Source organism: Saccopteryx bilineata, chromosome 2 (assembly GCF_036850765.1).
Source record: "Saccopteryx bilineata isolate mSacBil1 chromosome 2, mSacBil1_pri_phased_curated, whole genome shotgun sequence".
NCBI classification, from domain to species: domain Eukaryota; kingdom Metazoa; phylum Chordata; class Mammalia; order Chiroptera; family Emballonuridae; genus Saccopteryx; species Saccopteryx bilineata.
Window position 1 is genome coordinate 257,838,963 of NC_089491.1, and position 19,881 is coordinate 257,858,843.

Consider the following 19,881-nt stretch of genomic DNA (forward strand, 5'->3'; position numbering starts at 1 on the left):
ATCTTGAAAGTGTCATCATTGACACCCATACTTATTTCCCTTAACTCTCCACCTGACTCTTTCACATTGGAACTGAGTCTCCTCTGTGTCTGAACAGAGACCTTGGCAACCAGGCCAGGCAAACTGGAGAGAGCTAAGACAGGGTAGGTGATGGGGATGTTGGAAAAGCCCAGTTTTGCAGTGCTATAGCCTTGGGTGGGACCCTCCACTCCTCTTACCCACCCGGGCAGACCCCACCTCCCTGAGCCACAGTCTCCTCATCCATGAACTTGTGAGAGTCAGACCTGAGTTGGAGGTGGATCCCTGGGTCACACTAGCAATAAACAAGAGTCTCCTTACCCTTTGAAGCCCAGTCTAGCTGTCAAGTCCAGGCTCCTGCAGAAAGGGTCATATGGGGGATCAACCTGCGATGGTCATTTTGTGGCCAAGGTAGTTTGTTGGGGGATCATTGTATCTCCAGGAAATTTATCTGTGTGCTCCCAGCTTTGTGGCGAGCAGGAAGTGGGAAGGCCAGAGCACACCCCAACCCTGTGGGTCAGCAAAGGGGCACGGGATTGTCCAAGAGCTTAGTGGCCTGTTTGCTCCTTTGTCCACTCAGCAAATATTTAGTCAGCATTCCCTCCTTGAAGACTGCTGCACGCCTAGGCCTACGGAGGACAGAGCAGAACAAGGCTGTGTGGCAGCCCCTGCTCTAAGCACATTACATGAATTAACTCACTTTTATTCTCACAACTGGCCTGACCTGTGGTGGCGCAGTGGATAAAGTGTCAACCTGGAAATGCTGAGGTCGCTGGTTCGAAACCCTGGGCTTGCCTGGTCAAGGCACATATGGGAGTTGATGCTTCCTGCTCCCCCCCCCCCCTCTCTCTCTCTGTCTCTCCTCTCTCTCTCTCTCTCCTTTCTAAAATGAATGAATAAATAAATAAAATCCTATTCTCACAACTGTATGGGATGACACTGTTTGCCTCACTTGGCACACAGAGGTTAAATAACTTGCCCAAGGTCACACATCTGATAAGTGGTAGAGCTGGGGTCTGAAACTGGGCTGTCCTCAGTTTCCCACTGCCCTCAGGGCCAAGCCTCCTTCTTGCTGTTCTGGAACAACCCATTGGGTCTTATACCTCCAGGCTTTGTCCTTACTGCTTCTCTTGCCTTTTCTGAACCCCTTGTCATCTTTCAGGGCTCAGCTATGACAGTACCTCTTCCAGGAAAGTTTCTTTTGTGCCCTCCCCATCTCGGGCTTTGTGAGGCTTCTCTGCTGGCCTCTCTTAGCTCCATTTCCTCCGTCCACCACTTATCTCTTGTTGTAAGCATCTGTTAGTGTGTCTGTCTCCCCCCAGAGTTCAAGCCCCTCACTTTCAGCCTCACCTTGCACTTCCTGTGCCGACACCATATGTGGTACAGAGGTCACTGGGAAATGTTTAATGACTACATTTTTTAAAACTGATTTTAGAGAGAGAGACATCAAGTTGTTGTTCCACTTCTTTATGCATTCTAGTGCAAGAAACCGAGGTACAGAGGGATGACATCATTTGCCCAAGTCACAGAGCTAGTGGGGACTGAGCTGGCATTTGCCAAAATAGCCTCCATCTCAAGGATGAGATCCTGGAAGCTGGCAGAGTACTGTGGCAGTAACCCTCTGTTGGCAAATAGCCAATAATGATAATAAAATAATTGTAGTCCCATTTTAGGGGCTCTTATTGTGTGTCAGACATAGTGCTAAGCCCTTTCTACACATGCTTTCATTTATGCCTTACCCTTACACTATGAAGTAAGTGCTATAATTAACTCTATTTTACGGATGGGGAAATAGAGGCTCAGAGAAGTTCAGTGACTTGTTCAAGGTCATACATCAATGATTTACCAAACCAGAATTTAAAATTTAAAATTATTTACTAATAGTTCAAAAGTCCAAAGGCCCAAAGGGTAGACAGTGAAGTCTCCCTGTCCTTCTTTGTCCCCAGTCTCTCAGGTTCTACTCTGGAAGTAACTAGGGTGATTCTTCTATTATTATTTTTTTTTCAATTACAGTTGATATTAAATATTATATTTGTTTCAGGTAATCAGCATAGTGGTTAGACATTTATATAGTACCTACCTGACACCATGCATAGTTATTATAATATTATCGACTTTCTTCCCAGGTGATTCTTAAGTATCCTTCAGGGCAGGTTTGAGTGTTCACAGAAAAACCTGGGTGTACGTTATTCACAGCTAGGTTTAAAACCAGGCCTATGAGATGCTCTGTCACCCACAGAGACCCAGGGCTTGACACAGAGTGCCCACCATGCCCTGGCAGAGATGTGGAACCATCAAAAGCCTCCATAGCACCACTCTAGGTCCCCTTCCCAGTGCAACTGTGCCACCCCAGCAGTTGGCTGAGCTGCCTGCCTAGCTGCAGCAGAGCCAGGGCACTGATCCAGAGCCCCACCTTATGATAGGGAAGAGTGTGGCAGGCTGTGAGGGATCCCTTCAGCCTAGTCTGATCCCCACTTTATTATCCCTCAAGGAGTCGGTCCAGTGTGGGGGAACAGGCCACGCAAAGGCAGGGAGGCTGGGGTGAGCACAGAGGGCATGTGAGTGCAGGTCAGGGCAACCATGGTCTTTGGGGTTTGAGTCCTGGCTCCACCTCTTTTGGCTACGGAACCAGGTGAGTTACCTCCCTCAGGAGCCTCTGTTTCCTCAGGACAATCATGAAGATTAAAAGACAAAGTACCAGAAACTGTTTGGGGAATGTGGTAGGCCTGAGATAAGCGGTAGTTTGGCTCTTTAATTATGGAGGCTCTGAGCTTTTCCAAGTTTCTATCTGACCCCTAAGAAGCAGGACCAAAGGGCCCTCAGTTCTTACTTTTCTCCTACATGCAGAAGGAATTGAGTGTTCATAAACATTAGGTGGAATTATTATTGCTGCTGTTATTATTATTATTATTATTATTATTATTGGTGCCCAGTTCTGTGGTGTTCTTGGGTATGCATACTCCAAGGGCCTCCCCCATCCCCACTCCACTCCCAGGGGAGACACTTCCGGGGAGAAGCCAAATGGCAAGAATTTGCCCCCACTGGGAGGCAGGACAGTAGGGGATGTAAGCACAGGGTTGAAGAGTGGGGGAGGGGACTAACAGGAAGCTGGGTGGGGTAGCAGACAGGACACAGGGCTGGGAATTTTTGTCAGTAAAAATATATGGGAGGAGCCTGACCAGGCGGTGGTGCAGTGGATAGAGCATCGGACTGGGATGCCGAGGACCCAGGTTCGAGACCCCGAGGTCGCCAGCTTGAGTGCAGCTCATATGGTTTGAGCAAAAGCTAACCAGCTTGGACCCATGGTCACTAGCTCAAGCAAGGGGTTACTCGGTCTGCTGAAAGCCCGTGGTCAAGGCACATATGAGAAAGCAATCAATGAACAACTGAAGTGTTGCAATGCGTAACGAAAAACTAATGATTGATGCTTCTCATCTCTCCGTTCCTGTCTGTCTGTCCCTGTCTATTTCTCACTCTGATTCTCTCTCTGTCTCTGTTAAAAAAAATATATATATATATATATATATATATATTTATATATGGGAGGAAAAAATATATATATATATGGGAGGGAGGGGGAGGGTAGGGGCACAAAGAAAACCAGATAGAAGGTGACAGAAGACAATTTAACTTTGGGTGAGGGGTATGCAGCATAATCAAAGGTCAAAATAATCTGGAGATGTTTTCTCAGAACATATGTACCCTAATTTATCAATGTCACTGCATTAAAATTAATAAAAATAAGATAAAAAAAATATGGGGAAGCCTGACCAAGCGGCGGTGCAGTGGATAGAGCATCGGACTGTGATGTGGAAGACCCAGGTTTGAGACCCCGAGGTCACCAGCTTGAGTGAGGGCTCATCTGGTTTGAGCAAAAGCTCACCAGCTTGGACCCAAGGTCTCTGGCTCGAGCAAGGGGTCACTCAGTCTGCTGAAGGCCCACGGTCAGGCACATATGAGAAAGCAATCAATGAACAACTAAGGTGTCGCAACGAAAAACTGATGACTGATGCTTCTCATCTCTCTCCGTTCCTGTCTGTCTGTCCCTATCTATCCCTCTCTCTGACTCTGTCTCTGTAAAAATTTAAAAAAAAATTTGCCTGACCAGGTGGTGGCGCAGTGGATAGAGCGTTGGACTGGGATGCAGAGGACCCAGGTTCGAGACCCCGAGGTCGCCAGCTTGAGCGCGGGCTCATCTGGTTAGAGCAAAAAACTCAGCAGCTTGGACCCAAGGTCGCTGGCTCCAGGAAGGGGTTACTCGGTCTGCTGAAGACCCACGGTCAAGGCACATATGAGAAAGCAATCAATGAACAACTAACGTGTCGCAATGTGCAACGAAAAACTAATGATTGATGCTTCTCATCTCTCTCCACTCCTGTCTGTCTGTCCCTGTCTATCCCTCTCTCTGACTCACTCTCTGTCTCTGTAAAAAAATAAACAAATAAAAAAAAATTTTTTTTTAAATTTAAGAAAACCCCTAAGGTTGCCAGCTTGAATGTGGGCTCATCTGGTTTGAGCAAGGCTCACCAGGCTTGACCCCAAGCTCGCTGGCTTGAGCAAGGGCCACTTGGTCTTCTGTAGCGCCCCGGTCAAGGCACATTTGAGAAAGCAATCAATGAGAAACTAAGGTGCTGCAATGAGGAATTGATGCTTCTCATCTCTCTTCCTTCCAGTCTGTCTGTCCCTATCTGTCTGTCTGTCTCTGTCACAAAAAAAAAGGGAAAATATGGGGAAAAAAGAGGATTTGAATTAGTTGCTATATCAATCAGAAAAAGTCCACTGATACTTCACAGAAAGTGGGGAAATAACCTGGCGTCTTCCCACCTGCCAGTCTCCACTGCTTCCTATTGGCTGAACCTAACCAGAGAGCTAATTGGCAAAGGAGCTTGGGAAATGTAGTTCACAGCAGTCTGCCTCCCTCTTTCCCATTACACCCCACCCCACCCCACCCCCCACTCCATGCCAAGCAGAGCAGAGGAAAGGCAGAGAATAGGTCTGAAATCACATAACAAATGACCAGTATAGGCCTGACCTGTGGTAGCGCAGTGGATAAAGCGTCAACTTGGAAACGCTGAGGTTGCGTGGTTCAAAACCCTGGGCTTACCTGGTCAAGGCACATATGGGAGTTGATGTTTCCTGCTCCTCCCCCTTCTCTCTCTCTCTCTCTCTCTCCTCTCTATAATGAATAAATAAAATCTTTTTTTTTAAAAAGTAACTAAGTTACTAAAAAAAAAAAAAAATGACCAGTATAGTTCTCAACAGTTAACAACTGGATGATTTAGCATAAAATTCTGGATCCATAGCTTTTCCTGAAATGACCTTGGACCTGCTGCCCTGGCAGTGACCCTGAACACTGGAAAAGGAAAAGAGGATCAAGGCTTAGGGGTGGTGAGGAGTCCCACCTCTGCCTAGTCATTTTGGGGCACTGCCCTGGGAGGGCCCTGCTGAGGAGTCCTGATAAGCCTACAGGGGCCCCAGTGTTCTGACCAGCACTCAGCAAGCATGAGGGGACCTAGGGTCCTCCAGAGCAGGGATCAGAGGAGAAGCCATGAAGACCCTGAGCTAGGTGGACCAAGTAGGCAGGGCCAGGGGAGCTGGTAGGGTAGGGTTAGCCCCTAGAAACAGCACATTGTGTATCCATCTGGGACTGAAAGAACCTTCCTGATATAGCTCTTGGAGACTGTCTGGTTCAGGGGGCAAGGGCTTGTTTGTTTCTGCTTTAATTGTCTTTCTGAGGCCATCAGGAGGCCTGTATTCGGACCAAACCTTCCAGGAAAGCCCCACACATAAACCTGTGGAAGAGCTATCCTGGAGGAAAAGGTTATAGCCTGGAGTTTTCCTCTGAAAATCATTGAGGGGTAACTGAAACCCCCAGGACAGGTCTCAAACCTATCCAAGGTCGCACACAGCATTTGACGAGCGCTGTGCTTAGGCCCCTGGTCTCTTGGCTCCCTGGTAGCAGAGAATACTGGCTCTGGAGTCACTCAGACTGGGGACAGATTCTGACTGTAGCTCAGTGACCATGGACAGGTCCCTTCACCTCTGGTTAGAAGGAGGTGTCAGTATCTTCCTCACAGGGTTTGAGGAGAGATTGAGGGGCTTATGCTTGTCAGGTGCCCACACAGTGCCCAGTAGTGTGGTTGTACGGTTACCAAGGTCCCAGGGCTGTTGTGATGCCCTGGGCTACCTGCCCTCTGGCTCCCAGGATTGTGAGAACTCCCCACATTCTCTCCTCTCTCTGCTCCCTCCCAGCCACACTACCAGCAGGAATTTGTCCTCTGCAGGGATATGCTGGAAGAAAGGCTCCTTTTTTGATGAAACAGCAATGAGGTGATGTCTGGGTTTTTTATATCCCCATTGCTGACCTGGTGCCAGACACCAGAGCCCAGACTAGATTTCATTAGCTGCATTTGTCCTTTGGGTTCCTGGCTCTGTGCAGACCTTCCGGGGGGCCAATTGGAGACCCGACAGCTGGGAAGAAGCTGGCCAGGGCCAACGAGAGCAGTTCTAAGACTAGCACTGGGGGCCCTGGCCGGTTGGCTCAGTGGTAGAGCGTCGGCCTGGAGTGCGGAAGTCCCGGGTTCAATTCCCGGCCAGGGCATACAGGAGAGGCGCCCATCTGCTTCTCCACCCCCCCCCCTCCTTCCTCTCTGTCTCTCTCTTCCCCTCCCACAGCCGAGGCTCCATTGGAGCAAAGAAGGCCCGGGCGCTGGGGATGGCTCCTTGGCCTCTGCCCCAGGCGCTAGAGTGGCTCTGGTCACAATAGAGCGACGCCCCGGAGGGGCAGAGCATCGCCCCCTGGTGGGCAGAGCTTTGCCCCTGGTGGGTGTGCCGGGTGGATCCCGGTGGGGCGCATGCGGGAGTCTGTCTGACTGTCTCTCCCCGTTTCCAGCTTCAGAAAAAAAAAAAAAAGACTAGCACTGGGGACTCAAGCGGAGTCCTTGAGAATCTGCCTCATTCAAGGGTCAGAAAGAAAAAAAGAAAGAAGGAAGGAAGGAAGGGAGGGAGGGAGGGAGGGAGGGAGGGAGGGAGGGAGGGAGGGAGGGAGGGAGGAAGGAGAAAAGCAAACTCACATTATTATTTTTTCTTCCTACCAAAGTAAGGAACACTTTGAGGTGTAGGAATTACCACTAACCCCATTTTAGAGGGTAAACTGAGGCCTAGATAGGTCACTTACCTTGCCCATAGGAATCAGTTATGTCAAGTCATGGTCTTCATTCTGTTAATTCATTGTTGATTGCACTTCAGAAGCCTCATTATCATTCCGATCAATGGTCTGGAGACAGTGGTTAGTGATAATATTATGAGATTATATATATATATATATATATATATATATATATATATATATATAGTGTGTGTGTGTGTGTGTGTGGCAGAGACAGAGTCAGAGAGAGGGACAGATAGGGACAGACAGACAGGAAGGGAGAGAGATGAGAAACATCAACTCTTCATTGCAGCTCCTTAGTTGTTCACTGATTGATCTCTCACATGTGCCTTGACTGGGGGGCTACAGCAGACTGAGTGACCTCTTGCTTGAGCCAGCAACGTTGGGCTCAAGCTGGTGAGCCTTGCTCGAACCAGATGAGCCCGCACTCAAGCTGGTGACCTCGGGGTCTTGAACATGGGTCCTCCACATCCCAGTTCAATGCTCCATCCACTGCACCACCGCCCAGTCAGGCTGGGATAATATTTTAAATGGGGACAAAATCCCTTAAAGTAGCACATACTTGTTAAAAATTCAGTCACAAAAATGTGTGAGGTAAAAAAAAAAAATGTGTGAGGTACACAGTGATAGCCTCTGAAACCCCAATTTGTAGAGATAAGCTTTAGAACAATTTATTATATAGATTCCTCCTGATTTTTCTATACATTTACAAATAAATGTTAATATTTATGTTTTAATAAGATTATACTATATACTCTGTTTTACAACTTGCTTTTTGCAAATAACGGTAGCTCGTGAAATGTAGAGGTTCCTAACCAGGCAGCTTTGTGGCAGATCTGGTGGGGGAAGCAGTTGGTAAAGTTGTGTGCAAAATTGTGTGGGGTTTGTATGTGTTGAGGAATAGTGTCTAGGACTGTCATCGGACTCTTTCAAAAGATTCAGACCCAAGCCCCTTGTTTTTCAGGTGGAAAAAGTGAGGCCAAGAAGGGAAGGGCTAGGCGAATGGGAAGCCCAGCCCCTCGAGATGGCTTTGAAGGAGAGGGCAAGGATGCTGCAGTCGCTTGGCCCTGGGCATCCTGCCCTGGACCCGGAGAGGAACTGCGCCCTGCCCAAGGCACCAGGAGGGGCCTCTGCAGTTCCTGTGGGGAGAATGTTTACGGCCACCAGGAGCTTGGAGAGGTTATGGAGAAAAAGTCTGATGCAGCACTTGGGGAGGACACTACCTACAGCACCAGCAGTAGAGGGGCTTCTGGTTGGCCTCCCTCCAAGGGGCAGGGGTCAGAGGATGCTGTTGTAAGCAGGACCCCTACAGTCCCCTGGTGGTAGGACCCAGACCCTGGGAAGGACGCTGAGCACAGAACTTGCCTGGGCTCTTGTCACTGTGCTATGAGAATTATCAGTGCAGCCAGCGGGCTTCTTGGAGCTTAGACTACTTAGGAATTTTCTAGCTGCCACAGAAGGGTCTGATATCACTAAAATGGCCACTATCCAATAACTGTGTGTCCTGTGTGGGCCCTGTGCCAAACACTGTGTGGGTACACATTTCAGCCTTCAACCAGCCCAACAAGTCCTGGGGTGGCGTTAGTGGGGGAGTCCTATTATTCTCTCATTTTACAGTGACTCTCCGAGGCCAAGGACACTGCCAAAGGCCAGTGGGGTCAGCAGTGCTGCTGTGTAGTTTTGAGCCTGCTGGAGCGCCATCTTCAACCACGGCCACTCTGTGCTGCCCTCTGGGGGAAGGGCTGAACCCTAGCCCAGGAATGACCCTGTGAGGTGAGGGTGGAGGAGTTTTTGTTGTTTGAACTTTTTTACCACAAGCAAATGTCACTTTTATAGTTAAGGGGGAACTTTAAAAAAAAAAAAAAGTATTTCTGAAATGATTAGCAAACTGTCCAGCACAGTGCCTTACAAGTAGGGCCCAATAAAGGCCCACTGAGACTGTGATGCTGCAGTCCTCTTGTTCATGGGCACCCCTCCCAGGCAACGCCTTTTGCAAACCCAGCCTTACAGCCAGAAGAAGCTCCTGCAACTACATTCTTGGCCTCAAAGCTGGGTGGGCTTCCTGGATGAGGAGGTTCTTGGGCTGGTGGAAGTGGTGTAGGGTGAGAGGTGGCAGGAAGGCTTTCCAGACTGGGTATATAGCTTAGACAAAGGCTCAAAAGTGTTAATTAGTGCAAGCTGTTCTTGGAAGAAGAATATTGACCCATGAGTGCTCTGGAAGACTACCAAGAGCAGAAAGTGCTATTTTAGCCTGGAGGGCCATGTGGCTTGCTCACTCTTGGTGAAACAGTCAGGGGGTGGCACAGGAGGTAAGGAGACCAGACCATCCTAAGCTGCTGCTATGTCATTTATTGCTTCAGCCCACTAGTCTTTGTGTGTGTGTGTGTGTGTGTGTGTGTGTGTATGCTATACATCCAGTGCAGTCAGTGTTCAATATACATTCAATATACAGGGCAGTTACAATGGATGAATTTCGGTAGTGCAAGGCTTCCTGGGTGAATTCTGCTTTAGCTCTCTGCTTTAGCCAAACTTTATTGAACATTTACTATGTACCAAGCACTTATCACCTCATTTCATTCTCTGGCAGCTTTATGAGGTGGGTACAGCTACCCCTGTTTGACAGCTGAGGAAACTGAGGCTTGAAGAGGTAAGTTAACCAGTCCTAGGTCACACAGTGATGGAGTCACACCCAGAACTCTTGCAGCCAAATCTACTGCACTTACCAGGACACAGGCTAGGGACCTATTGGGATCGTTCCACACAAACTGGAGATATGCTAAGAGTACAGTTTCATGAGCACAACTGAAAACAAAATTCAGCCCAAAGTTAAAGGTCAGGGTGGATGCCCTTGGAGGGCCACCTGAGCGATTTGGAGTCACTGGCTTCACTTTCCAAGGCCTCTTGTCACACCTGCTTGGTTGCTTTTCCTCTTAGCTAGCCTGAGGCTCATTCCTGGGAGAGAGTGGCTCTGATGGGTCCCCCTGGCCAGGTGTTCTCTCAGGACTCTGTGCCATGTGTGAGGCTGGGGGAGTGGGTGTCTTCCATTATATTGACCCCCTCATGTCTGACCTTCCTCTCTGACCCTGCCTTTCCCACCTCTTCCCTCTCAGCTACCAAGGTTACAGGCTCAGGCCACTCCTCTTCTCTCTTGTTCTCTTGCCCCGCCACTCAACCTCACCACCACCACCTTGTATAGCTCATCTTCTCTCCCACATCCTCCCACCACCTCCTGCTCTTTAGTCCTGGCCTCTGGGAAGTGTCAGGGTGGCCCTTCCATTAGGGACACCTACCAGCCGCTGCTGCTGAGGGGCACATCACAGGCTCCAGTAATGCCCTCTTCAAGAACAAAATCTGCTTGACACCCAGGCAGGTGAGCCATGTGAGGAACAGGAGGACCAGCCAGCTTGAGGGTTCCTGGGTGAGGAATCAGGCAGGAGGCCAGGGCTGGGGGGACACCCATAAGAGGTTATGAGGGTTCCATTATCTAGTGGGTTTGGGAAGCTGGAAACTGAGGCTTCAGCAGTTAAGTGCCTTCCCACCTGAGACACCCAGGTGATGCTGTGGGTCCTGCCACCCTGGCCCAAGTTTGGGCCACTTTGTCACCTTGGTGAGGCCTGGAATGTGATTCCTGCCCTGCGCTCCTGGCCTCTGGGGCATCTGTGGTGTCTCCCCAGGCTGCAGTCCCGCATGCTGTTCCCTCTGCCTGGACCCTGGTGGGCTGGCGCTCTGCCAGCAGAACCAGCACCTGTGGGTGGAGAAGAAGGAGGTTCAGATTGGGCAGCAAAAGGAGCAGGTGAGCATATGGGAGAGGGGATGGGTTCAACAAGTAGAGCTGGCCCGTGTGGTCAGGAGCCAACTTTCCCCTCTGAGTTCACAGTCATGACAACAGCATAGGCATCTGTGCATCACGTGACATTTTCACACTTGAGCTTTTGTCCGCTTCTTCCAGTGTAGCAGGTGGGGAGCAGATGAGCAGAAGCTCAGGGAAGGCAAGTGACTTGCCCCAAATCCCACAGCCAGGCCAGGTCTTCTGGCTTCCGACATCCTGCTGCAGTGAATGGTCCAGAGTGTTTTCTTTCTACATCCCAGCTGTGGCTTAGCTGGTGCCAGGGTGGACATTATCCTGGTGCTTTACTAGCACCACAGTGGCCACATCCATACTGGGGACCTGCTGCAGGGGAGGCACCGTGCCAAGCACTCCACATTCATTTACACAATAAATCCCCCCAGGGACTTCCGAAGGGAGACACCGTTTCCATTTTACAGAGATGGAAAGGAGGCACCAGCAGGTTAAGAGACTTGCCCCCAAATCATACAGCTAGAGCCAACACTCCACCCCATATCCTTTCTCTTTTTAAAAATGGAGATACAATTTATATACCAAACATTCACCAATTTAAAATGTAAAATGCAGTGGTTTCATTTCAGTCCCAAGGTTGTGCGGCCATCGCCTAACTCCAGGACATTTATACACCCCCCTACAGAAGAAATCCCATATGCCCTAGGGCTCGCTGTCCATTCTCTTATTCTCCCCAGCCCCTGAGCAACCACTAATCTCCTTTCTGTCTCTGAATTTGCTTACTCTGGACATTTTATAGAAATGAGATAAAACACTGTGTGGCCTTTTCTGTCTGACTTCCGTCACTCAGCATAATGTTTTAAGGTTCGTCCACGTTGTAGCAGGTGTCAGCGCTTCATTCCTTTGTGTAAATATACATATCCCTCCATTGTATAGATACAGACATTTTGTTTCTTCATTTATAACCCAAGTTCTTTTGCCCACAGAGCTGCATGCTTTCCCAGGTGGTCCTGGGTGGCGACCACATGGGCTTGGGGATGTGGGGGCCATGGCCTCTCTCCTTCACCTGGCACACTTTGCCATTGTCCAGGTTGGTGAATGCCTGGCTGAGGAGCTGTGATGCCACTTCATCAGCACAGGTGCAAGAGGAAAGTTGGCTGAATGGTATGGAATTCAGGTCCCTTGGAACTGCCCGGGGGCTCCCGTCCTGCATCAGAGGGGTGTGGATAGACTCATACTTGGAGTGTATGAATATGGACGTTCCTCAGAGATGGGCCCACTCACCACTCCTTTATGTTGTTAGTGATGAGCTTCAGTGGTAGTGACAGCAGTGGTACTGTCGATTGTGAAAGCTCAGAATAGAGCCAGCCAGCAGAGAGTGCTTCACACACCAGGTAGCTAGCTTACTTTTCTAAGCATCTACTGTAAACCTGACCTTCACTGGGCTCTGTGTGTATGTGTGGAGTGGTGCGGGGGGGAGGGCAGGAGCAGTTTACATAATAAGAATCACCACTTTGTTCACATTTGTTGTCTTATAGTGGCCTCAGAATAGCACTTTCTAGTAGCTCCCTTTTTTTACAAATGAATAAAATGAGGCCCAGAGGAAAGGAAATGACTTGCTCAAGGTCACATAGCTACTAATTGAAACCTCAGTCTGTATGATGCTCAAACCTGAGCCTGTATGTCCTTCTCAGAGAGCCCTCTGTGCCTTCTTCAGGGAGCCTTCCCTGCCCCTTCTCCAGGCCCTCACCCCTGCCCTGTGCTTTAAGCTCACAGACAAGAACTGTCTGTTGATAGGCTGTCTCCCAGGAGAGCAGGTCTAGCACAGGGCCTGGCATAGAGTCCATAACTATTTATCAAAAATAATGAGCAAATTAGGCCCTGGCCGGTTGGCTCAGCGGTAGAGCGTCGGCCTGGCGTGCGGGGGACCCGGGTTTGATTCCTGGCCAGGGCACATAGGAAAAGCGCCCATTTGCTTCTCCACCCCCCCCTCCTTTCTCTCTGTCTCTCTCTTCCCCTCCCGCAGCCAAGGCTCCATTGGAGCAAAAGATGGCCCGGACGCTGGGGATGGCTCCTTGGCCTCTGCCCCAGGCGCTAGAGTAGCTCTGGTCGCGGCAGAGCGACACCCCGGAGGGGCAGAGCATCGCCCCCTGGTGGGCAGAGCGTTGCCCCTGGTGGGCGTGCCGGGTGGATCCCGGTGGGGCGCATGCGGGAGTCTGTCTGACTGTCTCTCCCCGTTTCCAGCTTTGAAAAAAAAAAATGAGCAAATGAATGAAAAGTCCCCAATTTGTTTTAAACAGAAAGCACTGAGGTACCCCATCTCCTCCTAGGTCCTCTGATCCTCACACAATCTGGAACAGATACAGAGATGCATCCAGCTCATTCATTCATTTGTTCATTCAGCAACAAGTATGTGAATGAGGCAGTAGAGTTCTACAGAGAACGTGGTTCCAGTTCCAGATCTAGTAGAGAGTCAGAACAGGCCCGGCCAGTACAGGCCAGATCAGGCCCTTCCGTGGACAAAGTCAGAGAATTGGGAGGTGTTCCCTGGAGGAGAGCAAGGAGAGTTAGAAGGCTGGTTAAGAGCATGGACTTGGTACTATATGATTACCCTCATATGTGGAATCGAATGAACAAAATGAACTAACAAGCAAAATAGAGACAGACTCATAGATAGAGAGCAGGCTGACAGCTGTTGAAGGGGCTTGGGTGAGGAGGGTGTAGGGATTGAGCAAAACAGGACAAAAAGATAGTCATGAACATGGACAATAGTGTGGTGATTGCAGGGGAGGGCAGGGTGGTAGAGGAGGGTATAGGGGAGATAAATGGTGATGGACAAACACTTGCGGGAGGTGAATGCACAATACAGTGTACAGAGATGTGTTGTAGAATTGGGCATCTGAAACCTGTATAATTATTTTATTATTTTGAAGGGTGAGGACAAGGATGGACAGACAGACAGGAAGGGAGAGAGGGGAGAGAGGTGAGAAGCATCAACTCGTTGTTGTTCTTGTTTTTATTATTATTAACTTTAATGTGGTGACATTGATAAATCAGGGTACATATGTTCAGGGAAAACATCTCCAGATTATTTTGACTTTTTTTTTTATACTATTTTGACTTTTGATTGTGTTGCATACCCCTCACCCAAAGTCAAATTGTCTTCCGTCACCTTCTATCTGGTTTTCTTTGTGCCCCACCCCTCCCCCCAGCATCAACTCATTGTTACGGCACTTTAGTTGTTCATTGATTGCTTTCTCATATGTGCCTTGACCAGGGGTCTCCAGCTGAGCCAGTGACCCCTTGCGCAAGCCAGGGACCTTGGGTTCAAGCCAGCGACCATGGGGTCATGCCTATGATCCCTCACTTAAGCCAGCAACCTTGCACTCAAGTTGGTGAGTCCACGCTCAAGCCAGCGATCTCCGGGTGTTGAACTTGGGTCCTCAGCATCCCAGGTCAATGCTCTATCCATTGCACCACCACCTGGTCAGGCTTGTGTAATTATTTTAACCAGTGCCACCCTAATAAATTTAATTAAAAAAAAAAAAAGAACACGGACATGAGACTAGGTAATCCTGGGTTCACTCCTGCCTCTGTCACCTACCAGCTGAGAGGCTCCAGGGAGATTGTGTGTGGGAATCATCTAGCATGCACAGGGCATGTGGTATGCTCCTGTGGGTGAGGGGAAAGAAAAGGGGGCCGCCATGACTGAGTCCAGAAGAGCAGATGCGGAAGGTTGTTGTTGACAGCAGCTCAGTGGGGAACTCAGAGAGGACAGCAGCTCTGGAGGTCTCCAAAGGTAGGGTTGCCATTGGGTCTGGTCATAGGGCTCTCCCAGGATCTGATGGAGTGGGGTGTGAGCTGGGCCTTGCAGGGGGGCCTGAAAGAGTTTAGTGAGGAGCAAACAGGAAGCTCCTGGGGGCGGAGTCTGGCTATGGGCCTGCCAGGAGGGGGTGGCATAGGCTACTGGCCAGGTGAAGCAAAAATGTCTATGAAGTGTCAGCCCCTAACCCCTGTCCCCAGCCCTGCCATCCAGCCTGCCTGGAGAGCCAGGCAGGCACCGGCAGGCCCAATAGGGCAGCTATGGTAACATGGCTCCGTTAGGAGGCAACCTGAGCCCATCATGAAATTGGAATTTTCAACCCAAACAAGGTTTTACTTCCTGCTTCAGCAGGGATTTACCCAGAGGGTACTTAGCTGGGTCTGTGGGATCAAATGGACTGTGGTTCAAACCACCGTCATAGGTAATAACATATTTGGTCTAGAACAATGATTAATGTCTGCAGTGTGCTCCCTGCATGCCATGCGCTGGGCATTGCACCCTTCATTCAGTTCTTGTGGCAGCCCTGTGGAGTGTGCATCAGAGGAAACAGGCACAGAGAGAGCAAGTGACTTGCTCAGAGCCACACAGCTAGAAATGGCAAAACCTGCATTCCAGCCCAGGGACCTGTGATTCTGGGCTGGGATCTTCCCAGCCGTACTAATTTCCTCCCAGCTCACCTTTTCTGCAGATCAATGAGCCTCTATGTTCTCCCTGTGAAATGAGGATGACAACTGTACCTACCCCATGGGATATCATGCAGAAGGGAGACAGTCCAATTAAATTATTTTTGTGTGGAGTCTGTCACACGATGAGTTTTTGGCAAATGGCTCTGCCATCAGTATTGCCACACCATCATCACCATTATTACTGACAGGTAGGCAGCGGAGCCAGCAGGGGGTGAGCAGAATTTTGTTCCTAGAAAACCAGGAATGGGTGAATGAGAGCATTTGCAGCAGGGAGAGATGGGGGCAGAAGAGGAGTGCCAGGTAACCTCTAGGCCCCTTTGCCCTGGGGTCTGTGCCAGGCCTACTCTGGGTGTGAAGGATTTGGAGCTGCGCCCCCTCAGCAAGTGGGGAGCTGGCATTGTTAGTGAGGCTGTAGACAAAGTCACCTCCTGCCCCTTTCCGAAAAGGATCTGAGGCAACTTTTAGAAATTTGTAGCATAAAGACAACAAAACCAGCAAGTAAACAGAAATTGAAGGCAAAGAATAGAAATCACATAAGAAGAATCACATAGAAAGAAGGGCGGGACATAGAAAGGCATGCTGTGGGACAGGTTGCCTCTGGCCCCTTACATCTGAAGGGAAGGGTGACAGTTAATGTTGCTTGTGCGCCCTCTAGTGGGCTTAGATGGAAAAAGTACTTAATTCAACAACCCCGGTGGGCATGCCGGGTGGATCCCGGTCGGGCGCATGCGGGAGTCTGTCTGCCTCCCCGTTTCCAACTTGAGAAAAATACCAAAAAAAAAAGGGGGGGGGGCACCGGCGTGAAGAGAAGAAGGTGAGAAGGATGGACTCAGATTCTGTGTGTCAGAAAGAAGGGACTCACTGAAGGTCGCACAGTGCCAGCAGCAGGTCCTGGGTTATTTCATGAGATCACAAGTACTCGTAACCTTCCTCTGATTGGAAGCAGCCTCACGAGGCAGGTAAGGAGGAGGTGAGGGGGAAAGCAAGAGCTCTGCAGTCGTCAGCCCTGGTCTGGACTCCCAGCTTGGTCCATTGTTACCTTGCAAAGTTGGAAAAGTTTCTCAGCTTTTCAGAACCTCAGTGTGCTTATTGGTAAAATAGGGGTTATCATAGTGCCCACCTCTTGAGATGGGGATAGATGTCAAGGGCATACAATGGTGCTTGGTCCGTGGTGGGTTCAGAGTTCTCAGAAAGGAGAAACTGAAGCCCAAAGATGTGGACAGGCCTGTCCAGCCAGCTCAACAGGGCAGGGCAGAAAGTGAATAGAGCTTGGGAAAAAGTTTGAAAACTTCCTCCCTCCTCTAAGCAGCAGGTGATGTTATTCTTTTTTATTTTTTATTTTTATTTTTTTTATGTTATTCTTAGTAATGATGTATTTGTTGGGGGAGGTCAGTTCTCTCTCCAGATGGGCTTGGCCATCATTTGCTCTGCTCTTCCCATCCTGGAACAAGGGGCTCCTCCTGAGCTTGGAGTCTCAGGGGGCCAGTGTGGACCACACATTACCCAGGTGTGACTGTTCTAAATACAGCTTAGCATTTGATGGTGAGTTTGACTCAGACAGTGTGGACAGCTGGGTTTGGTGGTAGGGAAGGGAATCCCCTAAGAAGCCCCTCTTCCTCACTTCCATCACCCATCTCTGAAAGCTGTAATTATCCAGTCTTTGGCATTGAGCTGTGCCTCTTCTTATTAGCATTATATTTTTAGCTTTCCTACCAGGCTGAGCTGTGGGAAAGGAGGCCCAGGCTCATAGGGAAGTTGGGGAGAAATCGGCTCTGCCCATTGGCCTAAGTCTCTTCATCTTTACTTGGGGACAGTTGTGGAATTGAATTGTTGGGAGAGTTCAGTAAGTTAATACATACTCAAGCTTAGCACAGTGACTAGTTCATGTAACTATTAGTAGTAGTAATATCATCCTTTGCAGTTTGGGTTGGATGTCATTTCCTCCAGGAAGCCATCCCTGACTTTCCCAGGCTGCATCTGGTACCCAAGTCTCCTGTGCATTCATGGTCCTTCTGAGCTGTGTTATAATTGTCCCTTTATTGTCTCTCTTCTGCATTCAAGAGTGGTGTCAAGGAGAGGATGTACTACATCTTGATCACTGCTGTATCCCCAATATGGCTGACTCAGGTAGGAGTGACAAATATATTTTAGGTGAATGAGTAGGACTTATGATAGCATGTATCCTGGGATGTGAGACCAGTCCCTCAGCTCTGCCACTCAGACACTGTTTGACTTAAGCTCTTGGAGTTTCAGTTGGCCCCTACCCAGATAAAGAGAATTTTTAAAAAAGATTTTATGTGTTAGTTTTTTAGAGAGAGAAAGAGGGTGGGGAAAGGGAAGCATCAACTCATAGTCTTGCATGTGCCTTGACAGGGCAAGCCTGGGGTTTCAAACTGGTGACCTCCGCATTCCAGGTTGACTCTATCCACTGTGCCACCATAGTTCAGGCCCTACTCAGATAAAGTGGGGATGATGTGAGGAACAAATGAGACCCTCTGCACACTTCTAGGTGCACCCTAGGTGCTCCAGAAATATTCACTGTGGTTCTGCAATTTCAAATTAAGTGCCCCCCACTTGTCTAGGCCTCCCCTGGTTCCTCTAAGCCTCCAGAGCTTTTGTTCTTTCTTTGGACTCCCATATTTTCATCCTCTATAACAGTACCAATTACATTTATGTCTGCTGCTCTGTCATCCTCCCCAGGCAAACTGGAAGTTCAGCAAGGACAGGGCCTTTGCCTCATCCAGTACCCAGCTCAGGACCTAATTCAGAGTAGGGGCTTGGAAAATGCTTTCTGAAGGACCCAGATGCCTGTCTCCCTTGCCTTCCTGCCTCTGCACTGTTGTCCTGGATTATCTTTTTCTTTCATCTCAGCCTGTACTACTCTGTTCTCCAAGCCCAAGCATAAATGCCACCTTCCTGGATCTCCTTCTTGAGCAAACGGACACTATGACTTCCATCTTCTTGGAAATCTTAAAGGTCTGACCTCTTTAATCAGCTTGGCACCTTTAGGTTTGTTGATTTGTTTGGGTTTTTTTTTATTTTTTCGGGGTTTTTTTTGTATTTTTCTGAAGCTGGAAACGGGGAGAGACAGTCAGACAGACTCCCGCATGTGCCCGACCGGGATCCAACCGGCACTCCCACCAGGGGCGACGCTCTGCCCACCAGGGGGCGACGCTCTGCCCCTCCAGGGCGTCGCTCTGCTGCGACCAGAGCCACTCCAGCGCCTGGGGCAGAGGCCAAGGAGCCATCCCCAGCGCCCAGGCCATCCCTGCTCCAATGGAGCCTTGGCTGCGGGAGGGGAAGAGAGAGACAGAGAGGAAGGAGAGGGTGGGGGTGGAGAAGCAAATGGGCTCTTCCCCTATGTGCCCTGGCCGGGAATCGAACCCTGGTCCCCCGCACGCCAGGCTGACGCTCTACCGCTGAGCCAACCGGCCAGGGCCTGTTGATTTGTTTTGTTGAATAATTATTCTTTCTTCATGTTACATTCCTAATGAAATTTTGTTTTCCAGGGAAGCTGATGGTATTCAGCAACATTTATCATTAGAGAAAGGTAGTTCCTCCAGACAGCTGTGCATAGCATGTGGAACATGGCACATACATATAAAATTATTTTGTTTCCTGCCTACTTCAGAAAAGGATTTTAAAATGGAATAAAGTCTGTAAACAATTAATGGTATTGTACCATTAATTGATTTTCTGGTTTTGATTTATACTACTACTATATAAAATGTCACTATTGAGGGAAGCTAGGTGAAGGGTACATAGGACTATATGTATTATTTTTGCAACTTCCTGTATATCTATAACTATTTCAAAATAAAAATTTTATAAAGAAACTCAAGATTGATTAAACATAAAATTATATTAAATCAATATTTAGATCAGATGGGATATATAGTCTTGGCTGTGTGAACTTATTTGGGTTTATAATATTAAAAGATTGATAACGGCCCTGGCCAGTTGGCTCAGTGGTAGAGCGTCGGCCTGGTGTGCGGGGGTCCCGGGTTCGATTCTCGGCCAGGGCACACAGGAGAAGCGCCCATCTGCTTCTCCACCCCTCCCCCTCTCCTTCCTCTCTGTCTCTCTCTTCCCCTCCCGCAGCCAGGGCTCCATTGGAGCAAAGATGGCCCCGGGCGCTGGGGATGGCTCTGTGGCCTCTGCCTCAGGTGCTAGAGTGGCTCTGGTCGCAACATAGCATTGCCCCCTGGTGGGCAGAGCATGGCCCCCTGGTGGGCGTGCCAGGTGGATCCTGGTCGGGCGCATGCGGGAGTCTGTCTGACTATCTCTCCCCGTTTCCAGCTTCAGAAAAAATACAAAAAAAAAAAAAAAAAAGATTGATAACAACCTAAGTGTACTACTGTAGGGGACTGTTTTTCGGAAGAGTGAT

The 19,881-nt window shown here is 49.2% G+C and overlaps 1 non-coding gene across 1 annotated transcript; it reads left to right on the top strand.

Moving 5' to 3' along the window:
- Nucleotides 1–6,543: 6,543 nt before the first annotated feature.
- Nucleotides 6,544–6,619, top strand: TRNAS-GGA (transfer RNA serine (anticodon GGA)). Its single transcript has one exon. It is a non-coding gene; the product is annotated as a tRNA-Ser (tRNA).
- The last annotated feature ends 13,262 nt before the right edge of the window (nt 6,620–19,881 follow it).